Source organism: Protopterus annectens, chromosome 8.part0 (assembly GCF_019279795.1).
Source record: "Protopterus annectens isolate FY-2018-M chromosome 8.part0, PAN1.0, whole genome shotgun sequence".
NCBI lineage: Eukaryota > Metazoa > Chordata > Ceratodontiformes > Protopteridae > Protopterus > Protopterus annectens.
The window spans coordinates 1,823,316,218-1,823,337,998 of NC_056741.1; the positions used below are offsets into that span (position 1 = coordinate 1,823,316,218).

The following is a 21,781-nucleotide window of genomic DNA, read 5'->3' on the forward strand; positions in this document are numbered from 1 at the left end:
TCGCCCATGAAGTAAAATTCATCCAAATAATTCCAGATTAAAGAGATTTGTAACTAATGAAGAGGCAGCTACTGGCAAACAACTTTACATTTCAGTGTTTCATGTACAAATTCAGTGCCTGCTGCCCTTGAAGAATTAATTACCTATGTTACAGTAAAGGAATAATTGGTAAGCTGGTAATACTGCAATAGGGAAGGACTGAGAAACCGACAAAAACTTCATAGTTACTAGGCATCTTATACAAAGAAGGACACGCTCAGGAATGCAGAACCCCTATTACCCCTTAAAAAGCACCAAATAATCAGCAACTAGGGCATTACATACCATGCCTCCATAACTCTCAACCTCTTAGCACATGAAATCTGGACAAGGCCTAAAATTATGGGGGGGGGGGGAACAAAGGCCCCAAAATAGGGGCAGATTATAAATACTGCTCTTATAGTCTTACAAAGTTACTTGAATGACAGCATTTGTCTTAACATGCATTTTTTGAAGGAAATGAATTCTGAAATTCAAACTATGACGTTATTTAGTTATTTCAATGCTCAGTGATTTACCAGAAAACCACAAATTTTAAGAGGGACAGGCCAAAAATATGAGGCAAAAATCTGGACAGTTGAGAGGTATGCACACCTCTCAACCTCTTAGTGCAAGAAATCTGGACAAAGCCTAAAATAATGTGGATATAATGGCCCAAAAATAGGGATATATTTTAAATATTGCTCTTTTTAACTTACAAAGTTAATAGAATAACATGATTTGTGTTAGCATGCATTTTCTGAATGATATGAGGTCGGAACCTCTCTCTCTCTGTATATATATATATATATATATATATATATATATATATATATATATATATATATATATATATATATATATATCATTATTTAGTGACTGCAGATCTCTGTGATTTGCCACAAAAAACACAAATTGTAGAGACTTCCAACATGGCTGCACACTGAGTTACAGCTTAATTCTGGCTCTACTAGTGTGAAAACAGAAACTTAGCAGAGAATGCCAGTGGACCTGGCTTTCTGAGTAAATTACAGTAACTGACTAGTAAGTGCACTGCCTGGATGCCAGGAAAAAGGAAACACAGAGGACCTGAAGGAAAATTAGCTACAAAAGATAATGATAAAACACTGACTGGGAAAAGTACTGTAGCTGTTTGGCAAAAGGAAGTGTAAGCTCCAGACATGACATCCAGTAACCTTGAGAAAAGTATAAAGCAATTATATATAGACCTGACTAAAATAAATTAACTACTGATGGAGTACAGCAACTCAAACAATAAAAAGGCTGGAAAAAATGAAAGAAGCTGTAAACAGATACTCAGATGACATGAAAAAACTGCAAAACTCAGACGTCAAAATAAAGAAAATGCTGTCTGAATATGAGACTGCACAAGAAGAGATGTTTCAAAAACTAAAATACTTACAGGACTGAGCACACAGAAAATATCTTAGATTTTCTGCTGTACCTGAGAAGTTGGAAGGAACAGACTGTATTCCACAACAGGAATTGTTAACTAAAATGGCACATTGTGTGTACACTCCAAACTTGGGTATGAGAAAACAAAACAGACCTTTGATAATATAAATGCAATCTTACCAGCAGAAGGTGTTGATTCTGACATAACTGTGGCAGAAGGACAAAGTACTAAAAGTGGGAAACAGCAGAATGTTTGCGGACAATGACTACTCATTGTACACAAGGCAGAAGAGGGATACATTTATTCCATTACATAGGGAATGTCAAAAAGCATGCATGAAATTCAAACTGCTATACCCGGCTGTCTTCAAAATATTGTTCCCTGGAGGAACAAAAACATTTTTTGATGAAGTACATGCTAAGGAAGAAATATAGAAGTTTGTCCAACAAAAAGTAAGCTGTGACACAGAAGGAGATTCTGCTTCTTGTTCATCTGGTAATAACCTTTCCCAGTGTTTCAATAGAAAATGCTTGAGAGAGGGAAAAAAGCCCAGGAGTTGACTAGAAGAATCAAGAGTACACTGAAGATGAAGCAGAGACAGGATTTGGGAGATGGAAATGAAGAGCAATAGAACAAGAAACTCTGGAAATATTGGAAATTCTTGGACTTTTGTTAAACTTGTAGGGGACTCTAAAGCATAAGCATATGCCCCAATTCATGTTATTAACATTTGGAGACTAAAATCAGTAACGTTCCTCGGAAATTGATAAATGTGGCATTACAAAGCAAAATTATATTTGTGAAACAGGACAGAACAAGAAAATATGGAAATATTGAACTTGTTTGGATTTAGTTAAACTTTTAGAGGACTCCAAAGAATTAATGTTTAGAAAAAATAATCAGGAGAGGGGAAGAGGAGGGAGGGAGTTAACTGTAAATAAAACAATGTTTTCTTAACAGTATTATTTAAGTGGTGCATGATTTTTTTATTTTCAAGTGTAAATGGAATACTACTGTAAACTTCTGTTTATTCTTTTTGTTTCCTTCTCCCTTCTCTCTTTCACCTTGTTCACTTTTAGGAATTGTAGGCACTGCAATGTAACAAACAAAAAAGGGAACATGACAAAAGAAAAAATAGTGTACTTTTTCTCATTTTTGCATAGGGGAATGACTGAGTTAAGGCCATTAACTTTATATAGTAACATATTTTAATAGAAAGCAAGTAAATGAAAAAGAATATTGGATATGATAAGGTCTTTTTTTCTAATAATCAATCTAATAAACAGGAATGGCTTGGAGAAAATGTTTTCTGAAAGCATTCAAGTGTTTTCCCAAAGAATTGTAAAGATAAGACAAAACCAGACACCACTTAATAGAATCACAGGCTCTAGCATGCATCTAAGCATGGATAATCTTTTTTTTCTGTTTAGCTCAAGTCTGTGTGGCTGTCAGTTTGGAACTTTTGTTCCTATTAAGGGGATAAAACATCAATATTTGAAGATGTGCATAGTTTTGTGTGTTATTATTAAGTAAGTAGGTTTTAGGGTGCACTGGGGTGTGTGTGTGCATTTTTTTTATTTGAAGGTTTTCAATAAAACAAAAAGTTCTGTAAGACATGACATAGGCTCAAATGGAGATGACAAGGAACAATTACATAGACCTGTTAAACAGTGTATGCATGTAACCTCAAGAAAATGATTCTTTCTATAATGTCTTTAAATGTTATGGTCTCACAGATAAATACAAAATAAAACAAAGAGTAGTAAACTATATTTTAAAATGTAGAGTGCAAATAGCTATGCTACAGGAGGCACACCTGGAAAGAAATGAACATGTGAATTTGATAAAGAAAGGTTTTCAGGATGGTTATTCTATGGAATATCTGGTACAAAGGAAAAGAGGAGTACTTATATTAATTGCAAGCGGAGCTCCAATAATGATAGAAGAGGATAAAAAAGATAATAATGGCAGATTTGTAGTGCTAAGGGGCTACTGGCATGGGTGGAGGATTAAAATGGTGTGCATTTACATTCCCCTGAAAACTGGAATAATGGAACTACAGAAAATTCTGGGAGAAATAATCAGTTTTCAGCAGGAATATTACTTATAGTGGGGAGTGGAATTTGATTTGCAACAGTGAAGATATGTCTGGGGGGCCCAGAAAAGGAAATACAACAAAGGAGGGTAGATTTTTTAAAAAAATATGAAAATATTTGGCTTGGAAGATGTGAATTCAGTACTAGGAATTCAGAGTGAATTTATGTATTATTCTCCAAGATACAAAAACTGTGCTAAACTGGACAGAATTTACATTTCACAGGAACATCTGCATTTAAATCAAGGTCTTGATATGCACCCAATAAATATTTCAGATCATGCGCCAATAATAACTAAAATAAAAACATGGGGTAATGAAATAAAAGTCAGACATTGGCACTTTCCCATCTACCTGTTGAAAAGAGAGAAATGTAAGGAATAGGTAGTGGAAATTATTCATTAGCAATTAGAGAAATAGAAACTTCTGAAAATATAAGTATGAAGTGAGATAAAATTAAAGTGGAATTTAAAAACAAGGTGGAAATAAAATAACAGGAGATATGGTTAAGTAATAAGAATTACTTAGAGGGCCTGACAATATTAAAGTATTGCAAAATAGATGGAATCTCACAGAACAATACGATGAGCAACTATGGAATGCTAAACAGAAAATAAGGCATTACCTTGATAATATGCATGAGTTTAGAAAGACTGCTGTTAAGCAACTGTTTTTGGATGATAACTCTAGAGCACAAAAACTTTTAGCACAATGATTCAGGCAACAGAAAGTAGAAAAGGCCATTACCAAGCTTAGGGAGCCTATAACAAGGAAGATAACAAGGGATCCTGTAGAAGTATTAGAAATATTTTGGAAATTCCATGAAAGTCTGCATAACGCAGAGAAAATGGAAATCAAGAAAAGGTGCAACTGGAAATGTTTATGGAAGAATTAAACATGCCAAGGTTAGAGGGAGAGGAGTCTCAATTACCAGTGGTTAGGATAGGAGGAGATGAGAAAAAAATTGTGATGTATAACCAATCTACAGGTAAGTCCCCAAGAATATATGGTATACCTGGAGAAGTTTGGAAGCTAGGAGGGGAAAAACTGGTAAAGATCTAGAAGGTTTTGTTTAACATGATTTTAAGAGGAAGAGAAGTACCAACATCCTAGAAGGAAAGTGGTTGTAGCTGTAATGCCTAAAGAGGGTAAAGATCCATCAGATCCAGCTTCATGCAGGCCCATTCCAATACTAAATAATGATTATAAAGTATTTTTGCCTATAATGACTAAAAGAATGGCAAAAGTAATGCTAAAATTGATAGATATGGATCAATGTGTTTTTGTGGAGGGGACGCAAATGTTTGACAACATAAAAAGAACAACCATGATCCACAGGGAAGCAGAATGTAAGAAAACACCACTGTTGCTGGTGGGTCTTGATGCAGAGAAAGCATTTGATAGACTAACCTGGGATTTTATGAGCAGAGCAATGGAAGCATTTGCATTCCCTGATAAAATCATAAGGTTGATTAGGAGAATATATGAATGATCAAAGGCGAAAACTGAAGTGGGTGAGGTCCTCTCTGATAATCTCTGCTTGAGCAGAGGAACCAGTCAGGGGTGTCCGCTGTCCCCTTTGTTATTTGCATTATATATAGAATCACTGGCAAAGAAAATAAGGGACTCCGAAATGTAAGGATATTATTGGTATGGTAGTCAAGAAAAGCTGGCTCTATTTGCAGATGACATTACTTTATACCTGACAAAACCAGAAAGGGCTATTACAGTGCTGTGGAACATGTTGAGACAGTTGTGCAACTCAAAATACTTTTGACCCATAGATAACTGGTCTGTTCTCTTGTAAAATCACAGCTAGCCACTGGAGTGGAACACATTTGATAAGCATTTACAGCATGTATACTGCAGGATTGATCGTATAGCCAAATAAGCAAAGGTTAATGTATTATATACATTTAAACAGTGTGCAAATATCAGATAATTTATTTACAGTAAGTGCAATGGCTCTCATATACACAATGCTAGTTACAGTCTCAAAAGAAAGCATTTGGAATTTTTGTACAACTGTCCCTTTAATTTACTATTGTTATGGCTCTGTACAGTATTCATGTGACTGTTTCTCTATGTACATTCACTCTTTACTTTTGCACTGTAAAGTAATTTACCATTACTAGCTTCTCACAAGCCAAACCCAAAATATTAGAATTTACTTCGAGTGCTGCAATGTGACGTTCTTATTTTTATATTCATATGCCAGTGAAATCTGACCCAGTAGCTTTCCTTGATATCCTCAATATGTTAATAATGTGACCTACCTTTCCTTGCATTGCCTTTTACCTACAATACTTCAAAGGTATTGTCAAACAAAATGCTCCAGACACTGCATTTCTCAGAATTTCTTCTCAACAGTCTGACATGTACGCTTCTTTCAATGCTTAAATTTCACTATATAAACTCTTTTCACTTGTCTAATACCAACAAACAGCTCATTCTCACATTTCATGTTTCTGTTTAACAGTATGAAAATTATGTTAAGAACACTTGTCTTTTCTTTTTACACACTTTACAAATTGATTCTTTCTAGAACAGAATTTATAAAACTGATTAAAAGCAGGATGCATGTTCTTCTTGTGATTATAGATATGTTAAATAAAGTACATGAGGTTTAAATTTCAACTACACCATATTTTCAGTGCACCTTCTGGCCCTCCTTATGTTCCTTATGTCCATCACTGTTATAATGCATTCTCACTTTATTTCTCACATTTACCACTTTGACCCATTTTATCTTACTAATTTTCTCGGTTAATTCTTTTAGCTGTGCATTTTTTAGTTTCACTTATTCTACATACATTCACACAACTGATAAGGTCAAGTCTGTTTCTCCTAACAGCTTGCTGTTGTTTTGGCCATTTCTAACATAACAAACCTATTCTGTCTTTGGGGAAGGTGATATGGTCTGGCAGTGAAAGGCTCATCGAATCGCACCATGCTTCATGGCCCAGTGAGAAAAAATCCATCCGTCCATCCTCAAACCCTTTTCCATAACATTGCTAAATACTTTCAAGGCTTCTTGTTCAATATCCAAGAAAACCAAAGACACAGTCACAAAACAGAAAAATGTACTGGCTTGGAATGAAAATCCCCATTTATTTAAGTAATTCAATTAAAATGTTAAGCGCTATTGTCTTTAACAATAATCAGACTTCATCAGAACAATATACAAAACGGTGGGCAAATTACCTTTAACCTTTTCAGATTTTGCAACGTTTCCATTCAAAATGTGTAATAAACCACATTTCAGTACCCAAATCTTCTAGTTGCTGAATAATATAGGTCAGATAAGTGCAAACATTATTTCCTGTACCCACCTGATGGAGGCTTCAGTCCCATACCTTTTTACTTTTATGTGCTAGTTCCATTTACATAACTGAAAAGGATAAACAGAAAAGTGTAAAAAAGAAAAAAAAATAGCTTGCATGGCTGCAAAGAGTTGACAGGTAATGCAACCGTACAGGAATTTAAACTTTGGAGAATTGGAATCAGGAAGACTGCAATGTGCCAGCTGTCATCTGTTGAATGATAGACTTCCCACTAGAGATGAGAGTAACAAACAAGGCCATTCAGACATAGACGCACAGAGAAAGAGACATTCAGTTTCAAAACTGATGACATCTTAAGTAAACCTCATGAAAGCAAAATGCTCTTCAATATTAATTAAAGGTCAAGCTATTCTCAAATATTATTACACTCAGTCAGCAGAAGAAGGAAGTATAAAAGACTGATTTTCATTGTACGTTTAGCATCACAAATATTCCAGCACACAATCTAAGTCAACCAAAGGATTAAGAATGTGAAGACCCTTCAGAGCCAGGTTCATATACACCCCTTTCAAATCATTATCTTAAAGTGCTGATGTCTACAATAGCTAAGATAATAAAAAAGGTGTTGACAAAAGTGATAGATATGGATGAATGTGGTTTTGTTGAGGGAGAGGCAAGCATTTAACAGCATTGATAAAACGATGATCCAGAGTGAAGGAGAGTGTAAGAAAAAGCTGACATTTTTTGGGTCTTGATGAAGGGGAAAGCCTTCAAAAGAGTCAGATGAGATTTTATGAGCATGGCAATGGCAGCATTTTATTTCCCAATAAAATAATATGGTTAATAAGAAGGACTTATGAAGGGTCAGAGGTAAGAATTAAGGTGAGAGGATTATTTTCTGAAAGCTATGTTTGAACAGAGGAATCGGGCAGAGATGTCCTATTTGTTCTTTTCCTTACATTAAAAATCATTAGCAAAGAAAATAAAAGAGTCATAGGATATAACTGGCATGGTAATGAAGCAAAGTTAGCTTTATTTGCAGATGATATTATTTTGTACTGGCTAAATCAAAAGAAGGACATGTCGGTGCATATCAAAATTAACATGTAGGAGATAGGCATACAAACATTAACACAAAAGAAAAACTACTTTAATATTTTTTCATTTATATACACTATGTTCTGGAACAGTTTCAAGTCTTTTCAGGATATAAAATAAATGAAGATAAAATGAAGGTTATAGTGGCAAATTATATACCCATACATAAACTGATTCAACAATACCCATAGTTATGAGGACGTGATAAGATGAAAAAATTAGATATATGGATTAAGAAAGGTTTTGTTATGACAGATAATGATATGTGGGAAGAGTCTAGACAAAAGAGAATGCCAAAAATGTGAAGCTGGAAGATCTTGTTTATGGCTATGCATAGTAAGAAATAAGCAATAGAAATGTTTTTAGTCCCTTTAGTTTTATACACAGGTCAAGACATATTTTTATCAACCAGAGGAGAGTTTTTTGATGATAGTTGAACAGTTGAAGGAATTTATTTGTGAGAATAAGAATTGTGTGTATTAATGTGATTATTCTTACAGAACAAGGTGGTTTAGGATTACCTGCTTTGAAAGAATATTTTAGAGCTACACATTAAAGGGTCAAGCAGAAGGTTGTAAATCAGAGTGGAAAGGAATGATGAGACAAGGTTCTCAGACATAAGGATATTAGGATTTTGGATGCAGGTCCTTAAGGAGAATAACAATAACCATACAAATTATATTCATAAGGTAGCAGAAGTATTCTAAAAACTAAGCTGACAAGGGAATGGAGAGAGGAGATTTTAACAATAGGAATGACTGCAAGTAGAGGCACTGAAAATAGGGGCCTGGAATTTATTGGAGAAAATTAGAAAAGGAATCAATGCATTTGGAACAAAAAATATCTAGCGAAAGAAAGATAAGAGAGTGGGTTCAGGCCAAGCATAATTTTATACTGTGGGTTACAGACCACTTTCTCTGCCATGGACTGATAATAGAGTCTATATAGACAGAATGGGGGATATGGGAGTACTAAGTGAAAGACCATCTCTGGTAGAGGTTTTAGATGTGTAAAAAAGGGATAATTAGTAGGACATAATAAATATTGCATAATAACTGTAAGAATCAATCAGAGGAGGTTAGCAAAGATTGGGAAGAGATTGGGAAAAGAGAATGGAAAAGCAGTTTTCAAAGGTGCAATGACAGTACATCAATATGGCTGCCAGGTATGCAAAACAGTCCAGAAGGTTTAGGATTTTTCCATGAAAATGTCTGCATAGGCATTTTTATACCTCCAAGCAGACTTCCTTAAGTAGACAGCAAATGTTGGAGCTATGATGGGAAAGAAGAGGTCATTGGGAACAAGTTTTTGGACAAGAAATGAGTTAGCAGATTTAAAAAAATCCGTATAGAGTACTTTGCCAGAAATCTTGGGGAAGCCAAAAATAGTAACTAAGGAAGCAATTCTTTAAAACTGGGATATATGATCTGAATTGCGTGGACATAGTAAGGCCATACTAAGTTGAAGACTATTGACTGCCAGAAGACCATTACTTGAAAATGGAATTCACAACCAAAATTAATCATAACTGAAGTAATGAATACTGTAAAATAGCTAAAAAGAACTGGAGGTGGGATTATTTGTTGAGAATAATGTTCAGGAGGACCATATGAGCAATTTATGCAATGTTGGAATGAATGATACTTGTTAAAAAAGAAAACATATATGTATATTGTGTAACAATAACAATGGAAATGTTATGTTTTTTCTTTTTTATTAATGTAAGTGCACATATGTCACCTTTTAAAATACCGCACTTTAATAAAGATGTAAAAAAAGAATGTGAAGAATTATACTGATAAATATTTTTGCAAAATGTAAAAAGGACATAATGGCATCCGAGGAAACATGCTCTAAAGACTCAGAAAATGGATTAATTAAACAGAGAGAGAGTGTGAATATGTCTACATTTCACATTTTCAGACAAGGGAATGTCACTTGGTCCAAACAAAGTTAAGGCAGTGCATAGCATAGCCTATCAAATAATAGAAAACAAGTAAGCTGTTTAGTAGATAGAATGAACTACAGCTGCATATTCATTAAAGACATCAGTGCAATAAAAGCACCATCAAAGAAATTAATGAAAAAGAATACTCTCACTGAATGGAAAGAGACGTCAAAAAGCACTTGGGCAATTAAAATAAGGTTTAAGCACAGAGACAGTGACATCACACTGCAGCAATTTTTGAGAGTGATAGAGGTTGATGCCAGTTCAGTGGAGTTAAGAGAAATCCAAAACCAAGTGCAAAAAGCCAGATGAAACTAAGAGCTTACGGAAGGCTGCTGTCACATGCAGAAAATAGATATAAAGAAACAGATTAGGAGCACTAGCTATAATGTTGCAGTATAAATATTTTCATATATATTTGCTTTGGAAAAGTCTTTACAGTAACTGAAAACCACAGAACACTGGAGGCAAAAATAACACCAAATCAATATCACCTCACAAAACTCAAATAATTACTGAGATTACACTCCTATCATTTGACACTATAATGTAAAAGAGGAACAGGAAATGTACTTTATACACTGATATACCCAACAGGTGCACTACAAAAAGCACGGAGCTGTGATAAAATTGCAGAAAGGTGTGCGACCATGATAAAAGAAAGTACAGTATCAAGAACCCTGATTCTAAAATAAACAGAGATACAAAAGAATGAAGTATTACACCAAGTGGAATAATTTCATATGAAAAATACATGCAAAGAAAAATAAAAAAACTGATATGACGACACTGTTAAAAGGTATGAGAAATGCAATGATACATCACCAGTTTTTGCAGATAGTAGCTATTTGTTAAATAGAAAAGAATGACAACTGAAAACAATATTGTAAAAAGGTGGAAAACTGCACATGAAGCAAATATGGAAGACAAAAAGAATATGTTACATAACTGTTTAATTTGCAGAGCAAAACAAGAAGTGGTATTGTACGGATATCAGCACTACTCAATACACTCTAGGCAAACAAAGTAACTTGCTCATCGCCTCCAAGGCCAAAAACAATGCAGGAGAATATTTACTTTCCAGCTATATATCTCATATATGGAGCTCCCTTCCTACCTCCATGCACTCAATCTGTTCCACTAACCCCTTAAAGCCATCACTTAAAGCTTATCTAAAAAATAAGTGACTATGTTCCTGTACTAACCCCTCATGAATGCTTTAATACATCACAGTATACTGTTTAGTAGATAGAATGAACTACAGCTGCAGATTCATTAAAGACATCAGTGCAATAAAAGCACCATCAAAGAAATTAATGAAAAAGAATACTTTCACTGAATGGAAAGAGACATCAAAAAGCACTTGGGCAATAAAAATAAGGTTGAGAGGGTGGCCTGATGGTTAAGGTGTTTGCCTTGCAAGCACAAGGTGCAGGTTTGAGTCTAACAAGGGATAATTGGCTAGGCTTAAAATGGCTTGCAAGGGCAGTTAGCTTAATACTAATCTATGAACCTATGAACCCCAACCATATCCATCTTCTTCCCCCGTGTTTAATCTTTTATTCCGACCAGCCTGTCTTAACATAGGTACATAGGTACATAGATTAATACTAGGCTAATTGCCCTTGTGGGCCATTTCAAGCCTAGCCAATTTCCCCATGTGAGAATCAAACCCTGCACCTTGTGTCTGCAAGGTAAACACCTTAACCATTCTGCCATCTCCCCACCCTCAGGCTAACCTGGGGGGGCATGGCCTGATATTAAACAGGAGAGTAACACCTGGGATCGTAAGTACAGAGATGTTGGCATGATCCTGTCAAACAGCATTTTACAATGCAGTCATGTTGAGCTCACAGATGCAAATACACATATGCCCCTGAATCAGTACTATAAGCCCAACCTTGACACAATGCACATCAGGCTAATAGACAGAGGCATTAGGAATGTTGTTTGTCTTTTCGGCTTTTCCCGGTTAGGGGTCGCCACAGCGGAACTCCGGTCCGCTAATGATTGGGAGTCGATTTTTATGGTAATGAGTTGCCAGCCCGACACCCAACCTTCAGCGAAGGCATGCCCATCCACATATGTCTTTCGGAGGCCACTCGACAACTCCAGTAAACTGTTGTTGATGATACCATACCAGCCACCTTTAAACAAAAGTCTCTGTCCCTGGGATCCTCTTTCCTGGGACTGGCCCCAGTATGGGAGTGTAAGATGGACACTCTGGCCTGGGGAAGATGGTTTCTGTGATGTGGTTAATGACCAGACCATAGGGAGGGCCAAAGAAAGGTACATAAAAAAACCTGATTGAATGAAATTGTGGAGTGTGTGACAAGCAATTTGAACCTAATAATAATAGGCCTTATCACTTTCTTTCTTCCATAATATGTATTAGCACTTGAATGCAGAAGTGACAAATGGCAATCAGATCAAACTTCCTCTATATCAGGATGACTAAAGTACACAACTGATGCTGGAAGTGGCATCCATATGGAACTATCAACAGTTCAGGCCAAAAATACCAGTTGGTAACTTCCAAGATGGCTGCATACTGATTAACAGCTTAATTTCAGCTCACTTAGTGTAAAAACAGAAACACAGAAAAGAGAGCCAATGAACTCTTCTTTTTGAGCAGATTTCAATAACTGGTTAGTAAGTGCACTGGCTGGATGCCAGCAAAACAGAACTTTTGAGAACCTGAAAGAAAATCAATCATAAAAGTTGAGGAAAAAATAGTGACTGAGAAAGATTCTGCAGCTGTTCAGCAAAAAGCAGTGCAAGCTCCAGTTTTGGTGTAAGACATGACTTCCAGTAACATAGAAGAAAAATAAGTCAAATGTACTCAGAGCTGATAAAAATAAATGAAACACTGAAGGAGTATATCAACTCAAATAACAAAAGGTTAGAAAAAATGGAGGAAGCTTTAAACAGATATCCAGATGAGGTGATTAAACTGCAAAAATCAGAGGTCGAAATGAAGAAAAGACTGACTGAATATGGGACTGCTCAAGAAGAGATGTTTAAAAAAGGAAACATAATGAGAGGACAGAGCACATAAGGAAAATGAGATTTTCTTCCATACCAGAGGAGTTGGAATGAACAGACTGTATAAAGTTGATGAAAGCACAAATAAGCAACTGGACTGGTATTCACAGCAAGAGTTGTTAACTGAAAGAGCACACTTTATGTATGCTTCAAACCTGACCATGAGAAAGCAACCTACACCTTTAGTAGTAAATATGCAATCTTACCAGCAGAAGGGAGTTGATTCTGAAAAAAACTGTGGCAAGACAAAGTACTAAAAAGGGGAGACAGTAGAGAGTTTGTGGAAAATGATTATTCACTGTACACCAGGCAGAAGAGAAGTAAATGTATTCCTCTAAGCAGGGAATGTCAATAAGCAGGAGTGAGATTCTAGCTGCTGTATCCAGCTATTTTCAGAATATTCTTTCCTGAAGGGACAAAATCAATTTTGATACAGAACATGCTAAAGAGGAAATACAAAAGTTTGTTCAACAAAACGTGAGCTATGAAAAGGAAGGAGATTCTGCTTCTTGTTCTTCTGGTAATAAAGCACATAGAGAGACAATACCAGTGAAACCTTTTCCAGTGTTTCAAAGCAAAATGCTTGAGAGACAGAAAAAAGTACAAGAGCTGACTAGAAGAACCAGGAGTCCAACTTGACAAATAAATGTGGGATTACAAAGCATTCGTTATATTTATTAAACATGACAGAACAAGGAAAGCTGGAAATATTGGACTTTTTTAACTTTGTTAAATTCGTAGGGGACTCCAAAGCATATGCCCTAATTCATGTCATTAATTTTTGGAAGAACATTTAAGAGAGGAGAAGAGAAAGGAAAGAGTTAACTGTAAATAAAACAAAATTATGTTTTAACACTAGCATTTTTATAATGCACAACATAATTTGGATGCAATAAAGTAAAGCTTTTTCAGCTATTTTGAGTGTAATAGGGATACTAAAGTAAACAGCTGCCCCTGTTTTTTTACCTTCTTCTTTCCTTCTCCTTGTTCAGTTTTAACTGTAGGCACTGAAACGTAAAAAAAAAAAAAGAAGAAAAGTCTGGTGACAAGAGCATGATACAAGAAAAAATTATGTGATTTTTCTTATTCTTACATAGGGGAATGGCTAGATTAAGGCCTTTGATTTGATCTAGTAACATTTTTTAAGGGAAAGCAAATAAAAAAGAACACTGAATAGAAAAAAAGTTTTCCTCTAGCAAATAAATGACTGCTTGTAAAGGCAACTGTGTATCTGGTTGTCATGTCTCCATGGAGGCAACCTGATAAGGGGCAACTAAAACAGAATATTTCTTTCTTTCAATGGCTAGGAGATAATGTTTTCTGAAAACATTCTACTGTTTTTCCAGTCTGGGAGAAAAATAAAGAAAAACAGACAGCACTTAGTAGAAGCACAGGCTGTACCATGTGTCTTTGCATGGATAACCTCCCTTATAGGTTAATCCAAGTCTGTCAGTGTGGTTGTCAGTCTGGGAGAACTGTTCCTATTAGGAGAGTTCAACTTCAATATTTAAAGATATACATAGTTTTGTGTTTTAGTATTAAGTTAACAGGTTTTAGGGGTGTTTGGGGGTGTTTACCTTTTTCCAAGTTTACAACTAAAAATATGTCAATATAGTTTGTTTTCATTTATATAAATATATGATTGCCTACATCATAAGTGATCATTTAATAATGATTTTTTTTTGTTTTAAAAAAAAAGTACCAGTTGGCCTACAGACTTTCTACCGACCTCCAGACAATTATGGTTTAATAATGTACCAGACTGCTGTCTTCATGAATGACCATATCAATGCTCAAACAATGGAAGACTGTCAGCATACTCTTAGAAGGATGGGTGTCTGTGACTAGGGTCTGAGAAAGATAGTTGGCCTGGTCCATACCATAGAAAAGGAATGTTTGTGAACATACTCAAAGAAAGATGCATGTCTGCAAGCATATATTTAGAAGGATAGATGGCCAGGTCTATACCTCAGGAAGAGGAATGGCTGTGAGCATACCCAAAGTGGATGCATGCTTGTAAGCACATTCAAAAAAGGATGTATGTCTGTGAGCACTCTCAAAGGAGGATGCATGTCTGTCAGCATACTTAAAGAACAATGCATGTCTGCAAGCCCACTCAAAGAAGGATACATGTCTGTGAGCACACTCAAAGAAGGATACATGTCTGTGAGCACACTCAAAGAAGGATTCATGTTTGTAAGCACATTCAAAGAAGGATGCATGTTTGTGAACATAATCAAAGAAGGATAGAAGCCTGGGAAGGATGAATGACCAACTTAGAAGACTGTGATCATTCTCTGGGGAAGGAAGAATGACTGGGTTTGCATTTATTAACGTAGTTTGCTTGTTAACTGTGGAGGTGCAGTGGCTCAAAGAATCATTTCAGCCATGCTGTGTGCTCAAAGAGCAAAACGATATCTGAAGAGTGATATAGTTTTACCAAAGTCAGCAAGATACAGCTACAGAAAGCAAACATTACATTAGAGAACAAAATATAGTACAGGACAGACATTTTACAAACTTTAAAAAGGAAAATCTAAGGTTTAAACAAGGACTGAATAAATATTTTTTAAAATTTCCACAGCTAAATGATATATGAAATGTGTACAGACTCTAGAATGATCTTCTGAGAAATGTGAAAATATAAGAGAAGTAAAAAATCTCTGAAAAGTTGAATTAATACTTCATATTAGTGTAGTAAAGAAATAAAATACGTCGCAGAAGTACAGTTATACCATAAAGGCAGCTTAAAAACAATGTCAGCAGAATATTAAAGCCAATATTTACAGCAAGTTTTATTACAACCTTGGTATTAATTATATTAACTAAGACAGGAGGATGTTACCCATATTCTCTGAAACAAATAATAACTGTAAAAGATAAGCAATGATTTTATTTATTTATTTTTCAAGTACTAGACCTGAATGTTCCATAGGAAGGTGGAGTTCAGCTGGCTGGAGCTAGGCTGCTAAATGCTTTCTCCCCTGTGGTTAATTTTTAGCGGATCTTGTTAGCCTTAGAATAAGTAACTAGAAGAGCTGTAAAGAATCTGACAGAAAAGATAAGTTCTTAAGTAAATTTATTTAGTGACAACCATCAAACACACTAGCCCAAGTGCGTAGCAACAATTTGTGACAGCAAAGTAACTTTATTCGCAAAAAATTAAACATCATAGATGAATCTCTACAGGGACCCAGGACAGTCTGTCCCCCCAAAAAAGGTGTCTGATAAGCGCTTTGCAGAGCTAACCTGACTGGACAAATATATTTTAAGGTAAAAAAAAAATAATGACAATCCACAAAACCACAAGTCCTAGCACCTAGCCACAAGTTCTGACTGAAAAGTAACACTTTTTTTATTTTAAAAATCAATTACAAAGGCATTTCATGCAGAGAGGTTATGGTGTGTGTGTGTGTGTCTGAAAACCACAAAAACACCAGTTCTGGGCTTCAGCAAATATTTATGACAGAAAAGGACAACTTTTCTTCACAAAAAATGAATAGGCGGAAGGTATTCCCCAACAGGGAACTTATCTCACTTGCCTTGATGAAGTACTTGCCAAATGTCAACCATATGAAGCCGCAGGTAAGAGCACACCTTGATGGCAAGAAAGTACTCTAGCCACTGAATTTATAATGCTCTCCATCAAGTGTACAGTGGCCAGGGTAAATTGAAAGTGCCCTACAGCTTTGGTAGCTGTCCAGCTACTCCGAGCCTAGGTAGAATGACCCATATAGCTTAGGCTACTATAAGAAACATCTACTTTAACATCTACTATTACAGTAAGTTTACTTAAACAATCATTCTTTCCAGGAAGGTCAGTTACTGTGATACAGACAAGCTGGTGCTTTACACTTGTTGCAAAAAGCATGCAGGCTGTTTTGTTGGTGTTAATACTCAGAAGATTCTTGGAGATCAAGTTCTACGCAAATAGTTTTTACCATACATATATCTATCAATGTATTTTTAATGGATACACCTTCATGTTACAGTGACTACAATACAATTATGTGGGGGGCTGTGCCCTCCACACCTCCCCTTACTTAATGTTCTCACTATAATTTATTTTGAAGACTTAAAGTAGATTTGTCAATATTCAGGGCAAGTATGTCATCTGCTCACAGGATGTTGTTTAAAGAAGAAAGAGTTAATGCGTGGTAGAGGAGGAAAGTTATAGAGCCCAGCAGTAACCCCTGTGGAACACTGTTATTTAGGGAACATGTATCCCACATGTTCAACCTTGTAACAATGAAGCATTTAGAAAAAATATTTTAAAGATATTACTAAGTTTACTTACTTGAGCTAAGACAGTAATTCAAGTGAGACAGAGTACAATTTGTTTCTGTGTGCACACTCCAAGAATAGTAAATTCCTTATGTAGTACAACCTAGGAAATTTACAAGTAAAAGCTTCCTCTGGCTTGGTGTGTTTTATTTGGGAGTCAATTATTTGACTAACCTGAACTCCATTTACTACGTTATTTCATCAGTTTTTTTACTGAAACTCTAAGACAGTAAAGGAAGGGCTTTCCCTGGCTCCAAACTGTACAGACTTTTGGTAAGAATTAGGGGAGGTCATTGTTTATTTAAATGTTAATCAATTAGGTGGACTAGTCCTAAGAGCATTTTCAGCCACAACTCAGGCCAAAGCCAAGTTTAAGTAGTAACACATTTACAGTTTACTAGCTTAATGGACACGACAAAAAAAAGTAAAAATAAGCAAATTACACATTCAAAAAGAGTAAAAATAAATAAGGAAGTAAACAAATAACATAGTTTACTAAGGCTATAAAATGAATAACAGCAAACAATAGAGCTTCTCGGCACATATAAAAATTGATCACTTATATAAAATATATTAAGATGAAAAAGTAAAAATCCAGCTAGTAAAACTGCAGTTAGATTGTAGGTAAAGTAGAAAAATACCTACAGATCATAGGTGAAAATTCATCTTTCCACTTATTAACATTTGCTTAGTAGTATAAATATATTTCATATATATATATATATATATATATATATATATATATATATATATATATATATATATATATATATATATACACACACACACATACATATACAGACAACACACACACACACACACACACACACATATATATATATATATACACACACACACACACACACACATATATATATATATATATATATATATATATATATGTATGTATATATGGGTCTACTGTATTTGGTCGAATTTCATTTGGTCGAAAATGATTTCAGGCAGCCTACTACTGAAAGCCCATTTGACTGAAAGCACATTTGATCGAATTTCATTTAGTCGAAAATGAAATATAACCCTTTACCCACTGCAGTAAGACCCTGGAGTGAGAATATTAAGTAAGGGGGGAGTGTGGGGGGCACCCCCCACATTTTGCAAATAGTTTTTATCTTATATATATATATATATATATATATATATATATATATATATATATATCAATGTAGTTTTAATGGATACACCTTCATATAACAGTGAATACAATACAATTATGTGGGGGGCTACACACCCCCCCCCTTACTTAATATTCTCACTTCAGGGTTGCACTGCAGTGGGGCAGGGGCTATATTTCATTCTCGACTAAATAAAATTTGACCAAATGTGCTTTCAGTGAATTGGGCTGCCTAAAATCATTTTCAACCAAATGAAATTCGACCAAATAGATGGGATCCATATATATATATATATATATATATATATATATATATATATATATATATAAATAAGTCTAGTCCCAAGCAACACAGCAGAGCTAGAATAATGAATATGACTGGAAATATTACAGAATATCAATAGAACTAGCCATTATCAAGAGAGCAACAGCACTTATATTTATCTTTTAAATGGTTAACTAGTTTACTTTTCCTGAAGAAATAATCTGTCTGTACTCTAATCATCGTCACCCCCTTTTTCCCATTTTCTACATGGGATTGGGGTGTTGTACCACCTATCATCATCTCTTTCAATTCAATGTCACTCTCCTACCTTCCTCAACAGTCAAGCCTGACTTCACAGGTCTTCTCTTGCACAATCTATCCATCTCTTTGCTGGCACCCTCATTTCCTTATGCCTTCTTCCTGTCTGTCCCAAATCTTCTTCAACACAATTGTCTTATGTTTTTCTGCACATGTGCCCAAACCATCGTAATCTGTTCTTTTTGACACTCTCTTCAACTGGAGCAACTTGGGCTTCTGCTCTGAAGACCTAATTTCTTCATCTGTCCCATGGTCTGCATCCTGCCGCCCATCTCAGGTACTTCAGCTCTATATCCTGAAGCTTCAACTGCTCTACCTTCACAACCCAGGTTTCTGTACCATACAGTAGTGCTGTTTATACCATTGTTTAGTAAGCCTTACTTTTCAGCTTGTCATTCTTCTTTCATAGTCCCTGACACATCTGGCGATTGGCTTAGAGGATTAAGGAACCGTTAACAAGCTGCTTCCTATGGTCCAGGGTGTAAGGTTTGTTTCCCTCAGCCTTCATTGCAAGTCACTTAAACAGACACTGCTCCCAGGTTGAGTCTGAAAATGGTTTATGGAGATCAGTGCTCTACCACAGAAAACAAATGCAAAAAAAATAAACACATCTGCAGTAATTCTGAATAATACAGTGCTTGCTAGATTGTGTAATTAGATAGGCAGGAGGTTCTGTGCTCAGTGTGGGAATTGAGTATGTTTGTGATGAGGAAATATAGACAGTCAAGTGAGCATGTCCTCCAACACAGTTGTGCTCAGCCAAGTTCCACTCTGAAGAAACATTTTAGACTTCTACAGTGTCACTTACGAATAATACTTTGTGCCAGTTGGCTGAAGCCCATCTGATTCTAGCTTTGACCTCTCATTCAGACTTCTCTTCTCCTCAACTACCCCCTCCTAGATACTTGAAGCTGTTAACCTGTTCCACTAATTTCTCTTCTGCATCAATTTTCAACTTCTGATTCACCCCATTTGCTGTCATGGCAACAGTCTTGTCTGTGTTAGGTTTCATCACATGTGCCTTCAGTTTTGCATTTCATTCCCCTTATAGTTTGATGAAGTTCTTCTTCAAAGTCTGCCTTTAATACCACATCATCTACTTACAGCAATTTTGTTGCTCTCTTCCTCTTACCTGTATGAACAGCAGTGGGCTCACAGCTGAACCCTGATGCACACCTACTCCCACCAGGAGCCCCTGTGTGAGACCAAACACTGTATGTAATTGCATAACTGGGTCTTTGTACGTAGTCTGCATTAATTTTCTCAATGTTTCTGGGACTTCAAACCATTGCAAGACTACCAAATCAGCTTTCTTATAACCTTGGCATATGGTTTCTTCAATTCTAGGAATGCCCGGTTGGCCTCTTTCCTTAACTCTAGCTTCTCCACAGCTATTTGCCTCACTGTAAATATTAGATCGATTGTGTTATAATGTGATCTGAATCCTAACTGCCCATACAATCTTACTGTGTTGTACTGTGCGTTTTCACTTATCAGTCACCTATTATAGAACTTTCATGCAGTGTGACATGACTTTGATACCTCTATACTGCCCACAGTTTTGGATGTCTCCTTTGTTCTCGTACATTGGCACTACTAAGCTTATTCTCCAGTCACCTGGGATGCACGTTTCTGTCCATATTGCTATGAGTACTCTCATGGGCTATTTCTTCCCTAACTCACCCAACATCTTGATATCTTTTGTGGCCTCATCTGAGATTGGTGCTTTCCCTGACATGATTTTCCTTAGTGCTATTTGTATTTCTTTTAGGGTGGGCTCCTCTTCTTCTTTCACTGTAGGCTTTGTCTGGGGCAGAACAGCTTCTGTGGGGTTTAATTTATTCAGAAGCTGCTGGAAGAACTCCTTCCTTGCCTTGATGTTCTGTGGACTTGTGAGAAAGTTATTATTGGCATCCCTTATGAAGGGTATCTGAAGAATGTCTTCTTTATCTTTCTGTCTCTGAATTGCAACCTGACAGAGATGCTTTGTGCTACCTACTCAGACACTTTCCAGAAGCTGGTAGAGTGCCCCTGATGTCTTGTTCTTTGCTATTGCATCTGGATTCTTAGTTTGTTTGTTAGACAACCAGTATTCCTTCTTGCCCTAATCCATCTTTTTATCTACCACTCTTTGCTGCACTCCTCCTTTCTTTTGTTGACTTCTTGGACTTCTGCATGCCACCACAGCTTTCCTTATGTACCTTATTTCCATACCTGTCTTGAACACATATCAGTTCTTCAGTTCTCACACATGCCATTTGGAGGTGTTGCCATTCTTCAGCTCCACCTAGTACTTTTTTTTCTACTTTTTCTTCCTAAGGTCCTAGAACCCTGAGTATTTCCTTGAACTTTTGTGCTTTCTCTCAAGTCAACTTTCAGGTCTTCAACTTAGTCTGTTTACATTAGAGCTTTCTCTGACCACACCTGTTTTGCTGGGACTGACTTTGCAATTGTTGATTCTACCTCAGTGCCCTTTCCTTACTAGGAGGAAGTCTACCCAAGCTGCATGATGGCCACTCCTGTATGTGATCTTGTGACTGTCTCTCTTGCTGAACCAAGTGTTGGCCACCCTCAAGCCATTTGCCATACAGACGTCTAGAATGCCCTCTCCTTTATTTCTACTGCCCCACCCATTTGAACCCAGGCAGTCCTCACAGTCTGCTATGTCTGTCCCAATATGTGCATTCAGGTCCCACATTATTAACACCAGTTCATGTTGTCCTGAGTTATCTAGTAGGTCCTGCAACTGCTGCCTGAATATACTATTTTCCTCTTGATCACAACCCTGCTGTGTGGCATATGCTGAGATTCAGAATACTGTCCTATCATTACACAGGAATCTAACTGCCATGAATCTCTCACCAATTCTGATGACAT

General features: G+C 36.2%; 1 long non-coding RNA gene across 1 annotated transcript in view; it reads right to left on the reverse strand.

The window, feature by feature from the left end:
- LOC122808126 overlaps nt 1-21,781 on the reverse strand; it is a 542,464-nt gene that overhangs the window by 454,627 nt on the left and 66,056 nt on the right. The gene's annotated exons all lie outside the window — the stretch shown is intronic.